Source organism: Anas platyrhynchos, chromosome 1 (assembly GCF_047663525.1).
Source record: "Anas platyrhynchos isolate ZD024472 breed Pekin duck chromosome 1, IASCAAS_PekinDuck_T2T, whole genome shotgun sequence".
NCBI lineage: Eukaryota > Metazoa > Chordata > Aves > Anseriformes > Anatidae > Anas > Anas platyrhynchos.
Window position 1 is genome coordinate 18,199,733 of NC_092587.1, and position 6,418 is coordinate 18,206,150.

The following is a 6,418-nucleotide window of genomic DNA, read 5'->3' on the forward strand; positions in this document are numbered from 1 at the left end:
ACTGGAATCAAAGAATTGTCTACCACCATTTTTCTGTTGGATGCAGCAATTTACAATATTTGCCTCACAGGATTTGTAATTCATACTCCTTATTGTGATTTTGTTTAGTTTGATAATGATGGTTTTGACAGTAACTTTCCTTTCCTTTCCTTTCCTTTCCTTTCCTTTCCTTTCCTTTCCTTTCCTTTCCTTTCCTTTCCTTTCCTTTCCTTTCCTTTCCTTTCCTTTCCTTTCCTTTCCTTTCCTTTCCTTTCCTTTCCTTTCCTTTCCTTTCCTTTCCTTTCCTTTCCTTTCCTTTCCTTTCCTTTCCTTTCCTTTCCTTTCCTTTCCTTTCCTTTCCTTTCCTTTCCTTTCCTTTCCTTTCCTTTCCTTTCCTTTCCTTTCCTTTCCTTTCCTTTCCTTTCCTTTCCTCCTTTCTGTGATTCTCTGCTCAATTTGATACTCACATGTAAAGGACAGCTTTGGTGACTAAATGTGAATTTATTTCTTATGGAAACTTTTATCATTATTAATATTACTTTTTAATTAATCTAAAGTCAGTGTCTGTTAAAATTTTTATAAAAGTCATACGACTGCTCTGGGTGACTAGAATACTGAATAGTCCTTCCTGTAAATTCAGTAAATTATTCTTCAAGTCTAAGTTGTTTAACTACAATGTGATCATTCAAAAAGTCATTAAAACATATTTTATAGTAAGGAATGTTGCATTTACTGTTACAATACAATCATATAGATTGTATTGAATTACCTAAGGTAACTTATTGTTGGCTTTGGAACAACATCAATAATATGAATTACTGAACTTTATTTCCTATGTCAGTGCCTTTTTACTACCTGGTCTTTTAGTGAACATTTCAAGAAAATAAAACATTTTGAAGAAGAAAAAATGTCTAAAAAACTCCAGCTGCTATTAACATTTTGACTCTTGTTAAGATATGAGGATTTCCTGAAACTTATGAGAGCAGAAACTATCAACTATTCTGCTCCTAATGGATCTAATCTAACATCCAATAAAGTCAATGAAAAGATTCCAGGCAATGCCTTCTGTTGCTCATGAACTTAACTAAATTAAGTGGCTAATGCATTAACTTGTGGCAGTGACAGATGTCAGGCCTGGGTAAATGTTTTCAAGGATTTTACTCTGATAGTTTTGCCTCTTGTCAGTCATAGTGGTTTCAAGTTAAGCATCTGAGCTGACACAGTGGCACACAGGTTATTGCCTTTTTCTTTGTAGCTAAACTAAGGTGTCTTTGAAAAAATCCCTTTTGAAGTATATTTTAATGAACACGAACAAATAATAGCACATGAAAAAATGTGGATTATTTAGGAACATAAAACTGATACAAGCCTTCTGAAATTCTACCACTGTAAAATGGAATTCCATTTTGCCAGACAGCATCATTATAACCACAGTTATATTTCATTCAGTAGTGGATTCTTTGTGACATTTCTGCTATGGCTTTGTTTTGTGCTTTCTGTTACTAACCATCTCTTCCATGTCTTTTTCCATCTCTAGAAAAAATATTACAAGTGACAATACAGCACAGATTTGAGAGTAAGTGATCCACATCGTGATTCCTGATATGGACAGGATATCAATGCTACTCACAAAAGGATTGAGCTCTGCAACTCTGCACACTCACTTTAAACATCATTATCACTTTAAAAATAGCAAGCTGAATCTACTGACAGGTTTGTGTCATTTAGGACAGGAGGTAAGAGATTTAGGACATTTAGGTAGGAGGGCTTAATTATCATCCAGCTAATCCCATAAGGAGACATAGCTTGATTTCATTAGTAGAATATAATTTTTCGCACTTCACAGTAGCTGCACAGCTTGCCTTAGTTACTCACTGGCTCTATGAAGTAGCATGCACAAACCCATCCCCTTACAATAAAAGGTAATGCCAGCAGAAAGAGAATGAAAAATGGGTTCAGGTGAAGAGGTCTAATCAGGAACGTACTGTCAATTTCTTTCAGTTACTTTCCTTCAAAGGAATGTAGGCATTTCAAGTTAGCTCTCTCTCTAGTATTCATTGCCCTTTTCAGAGTAGCTGGAAAAGTGAATTGACAGTTATGTCATGTTACATACTGTATATTTGGAGGACAATTTGGATGGTGCTATGAACTGAAAAGAAAAGAACACTGGGGGAAAGGAGGATAAATACGCACACAACACACGTGCAGTCCTACAAATGCACAGTTGTGTATATGCAGTTATGTGTCTCTGTATATGAGTTCTCTGTTATTTTTTACATTAGTCAATATATCTGAGGACATATTTTTTGTTAATGTAAAAATAAATATGGATTTCCATGTAGAGTTTAAAAAACTTCATCAATTTGAATTACTCTAATGAATACTTTTATAGCAAAGGAAAGATGAAGAAAAAATGGTCATTTGGAATTGCTGTAATTGTTTTTCAATATTTTTTCCAAAAACCCTTTCTAATCTCATGTTTTGAAAAGAAAATAGAGAAAATTAAATAAATGCATTAATATTTCTAAAAATAAAAAATAAACACTTTGCTTGACAAAATATATTTGCAGATTATTTGTGTTTGCTGAAAGAACTAAAATTTACCTTTCATTCCAAAGTTGATTTAGCACTATTTTTTTTTTTTTTAACCTTTTGGGCAATAATATTAACTTGAAGATGTGTTAAGCTACTGAAAGCTGAGGCAACTATAAGATTCTGCTAGCTGAAGTGAAAGTAGAGATATTTGAATAATTTTAAGAAAACTTTTGAAGTACCATCATCTTTCCCAATAATTCCCATTTTCTACTCCTCTGTTTGTCCTTGTTTTATTGTCTGCTGTTTCCCCTCTCTGTAAATTTGAGTGGTAGCCTGAGAAGACATTGAGGTTTATAATGAAAGAAGAAGAAAAGGGAATAGTTTAAAAGCAATAAGATGGTATGAGAAAAAAAGAAATTGAAATGAAAAAAAAAAAGTTTTGCAATGCAGTGCTACTTGGGGAATAATTCTAAGAGAATTAATCAGCCACAGTACAACAGGGGTTCAGTTTACTGCTTTCTTTAAAAGAGCCTTTAGTGTCTTGAGTATGCCAATCTTTCTAATGGGGCCAATCTTTCTCTCAGGAAAATCAACAGGAATTTTGACATTGACAGTAGGGGGAGCAGGACTGGTCCAAAGACCACTTTTCAGGGGAAACCTAAGCTATCATTTTTAGCATTGGATTTGAGTTAATTATTCTAACATAGGTCACCATGCAGGAATTACAGTATGTGTGTTTATCATGGCATTCCTGAATCCTTACTTGAAGCTTGTCAGCTACAGAGAGAGAAAAAATAAAATAAATAAAATAAAATAAAATAAAATAAAATAAAATAAAATAAAATAGTGTATTTATTAAATGAAACAATATACATCTCCAAATGTAAGCTAATCTCAGAAAACTATGTGATCTTTCTGAGGCCAACAAGATCTAAACTAGTACTTTCTCAATGATAAAAAACACCCCAGTAACTCACACATATGAATCAATGTATCACAGAGATTAGTTCTTCATATATATATTAAAAGAACAAAACAGCAAAAATGAAGACAAATTCTAACAATGAGCAGCTCTGAAATTTCTACTATTTGGACGTTGTTCATTACAAGATATTTCTAGGCAAACAAAGATAGTTTTCAGCAGCATTACCACAGTTTAGCACACCGTTGTCTGAATGTTGTGGATGAAATTATATATTTCATGCATAAAAGAGAAGCAGCAATATATGTATTGATACAATGTATTGATCTAACAAAGCTTATTTTCAGATAAAACAAAATTAACAAGATTTGAGATTCCAAGGGACATGATTATTTACTACATAGAGGATGGGATTAGTCAGACATGTTGGGGAAGACCCTCCCATTGACTCATAAGGTTCAGAGTTGACCCCCCTTGTTTTGTTTTCTAAACTCGTTGAACTAAAGAGGTAATGGTGCCCACTCCTAGTGGCACCATGATTTATGTCTAAGGATTATATGTGCATAATCAATCTAAAATATAATCTTAGCAAAGCTTACAAAGTTTAGCAAACTATTAATCACTTACTGTGGATCTGTTGTAGCAAGGAATCTCTTGCGAGGAGTAAGGGCAGGCATGCCCCTGACTCAAGGGGAGATCCTGCTGTGCAGCCAGCTGCCCTGCAGAAGAGCTCAAGGGCTCTTGGACTGCTTACTATTTATGGGGTAAGATGATGAACTAGTAGTCATACTGTGTTTTGTTTTGTTTTGTGTTGCTTTGTTTTGTTTTGGTGCATGCTTGCCCTTGGCTCCTGAGCAAGACGTCTGTCTGACAGTTTTTCCAGCACTTGGTGTGAGCCAATATTGTGGTCACTATCTGCCTGAGCAAGGCCTTGGGTGCAAGGGCCACTCTTTGAGCAACAGCCAGACTGAAGGCAAGAAGGCAAGAAGTGTGTGTGTGTGTGTGTGTGTACACGTGCTGGGGAGGGGGAAGGGAGTAATGACACCATCACATGATGCTAAAGCAGCAGACTGAGCTGGGATGAGATTGTGCCATACATTTCATTCTGCTCACAGACGACATCACTACCTGCAGGAGATCATGGCTTTAATCACCTTAGCAACATGCTACAGTTTCAGAATGCCTTGCTTCATTTTCTTAAAGATACATCACAGAACTTGCATTCTGGAAGGATGGGCATTTAAAGCAGCCCTAGCCTTTCTGGTTAAAAGCCTTTGGAAAAATAAGGCAATCCTGAATTCTTCAGTTATGGAAGCATACTGAGGCCAGCTCCAGTATACGCTTGCACTGTTTCCAGTCTTAACTGAGCTTACGACACCAGAATTGTGATAAGGATTTGAAGGCCAACATCATGACTGTTTTTCTCTGAACCTGACTTAGAAGGCTTCTTCTGTCATTTTGGTCCTCATCATTGAAGGAGACGCTTGAGAAAAAATGATTATCAGCCACAGAATGTTCCTTTATGTGACCAAGCTCCTCTTTGCCTGTGACTTGTTTTAAATAGATTTGTTTTGTATATGATATTAATTGTTTATATCATATATTGGGCTGAGGTCAACTGCATGAAGTTTAACAAGGCCAAGTGCCGGGTCCTGTACCTGGGGCGCAATAACCCCAAGCAGAGCTACAGGCTGGGAGATGAGTGGTTGGAGAGCTGCCAGGCAAAGAAGGACCTGGGAGTGATGGTTGATAGTCAGCTGAATATGAGCCAGCAGTGTGCTCAGGTGGCCAAGAAGGCCAATGGCATCCTGGCTTGCATTAGAAACACTGTGGCCAGCAGGGCTAGGGAGGTGATCGTCCCCCTGTACTCGGCTCTGGTGAGGCCGCACCTCGAGTACTGTGTTCAGTTTTGGGCCCCTCGCTACAAGAAGGACATTGAGGTGCTTGAGCGGGTCCAGAGAAGGGCGACGAAGCTGGTGAGGGGCCTGGAGAACAAGTCCTACAAGGAGTGGCTGAGGGAGCTGGGCTTGTTCAGCCTGGAGAAGAGGAGGCTCAGGGGCAACCTTATCGCTCTCTACAGATACCTTAAAGGAGGCTGTAGCCAGGTGGGGGTTGGTCTATTCTCCCACGTGCCTGGTGACAGGACGAGGGGGAATGGGCTTAAGTTGTGCCAGGGGTGTTTTAGGTTGGATGTTAGGAAGAACTTCTTTACCGAAAGGGTTGTTAGACATTGGAACAGGCTGCCCAGAGAGGTGGTGGAGTCACCATCCCTGGAAGTCTTCAAAAGACGTTTATATGTAGAGCTTAGGGATATGGTTTAGTGGGGACTGTTAGCGTTAGGTCAGAGGTTGGACTCGATGATCTTGAGGTCTCTTCCAACCTAGAAATTCTGTCTACTGATTAATTAATTATTATTTTTTAGTGGAACAAATCTTTCAAAAATCTTTTTAAAATCTGTTTCATTTTTTAGGCATTGGAATAACCTCTTCAGATGAGCAATTGCATCCCATTTGCATTTGTATCCTTGGGTCATTTGTCTTAATGAGAAATATATTAATGTCTCAGCTATACAGACCCAAGGGTTTATGTCTTTCTTTCCACAAGTGACCTATGATACTGAACTGCACAGCTGCAGAAATTGAGATCATCTACAGAATTCAATTCTAAACCTATACATCATGGTGGCAGAGACTTCTGGTGCATAAGCTCAAGTGAACTTGCTTTCATTTCAAACCTGCATGTACTTACATCATGTGTTCCACACAAGTTCTTATTTGTACTTTTTCCGTGAGTTTCAGCATTAACCTGGCATAGACAAAAGAAAAAAGATATAATTATATGTCACATGCCATAGAATTTGCACAACATATGATGAACAAAAAATCCCAATCAAATAGCAGTGTGTATCATTCCTACTGGTATCAAGGAATGAGAAGTACTAATGATAAAAATTATATAGAACTGCAGTGGTGATATAATATA

At 37.4% G+C, this 6,418-nt stretch overlaps 1 long non-coding RNA gene across 1 annotated transcript in view; it reads left to right on the plus strand.

The window, feature by feature from the left end:
- The window catches only part of LOC140001415 (uncharacterized), a 30,167-nt gene extending 27,692 nt beyond the window's left edge, over positions 1–2,475 (plus strand). Inside the window, exon 3 of the long non-coding RNA XR_011806633.1 lies at positions 1,517–2,475. This is a non-coding gene — a long non-coding RNA (uncharacterized lncRNA). The remainder of the gene's footprint in view (positions 1–1,516) is intronic.
- Positions 2,476–6,418: the final 3,943 nt, after the last annotated feature.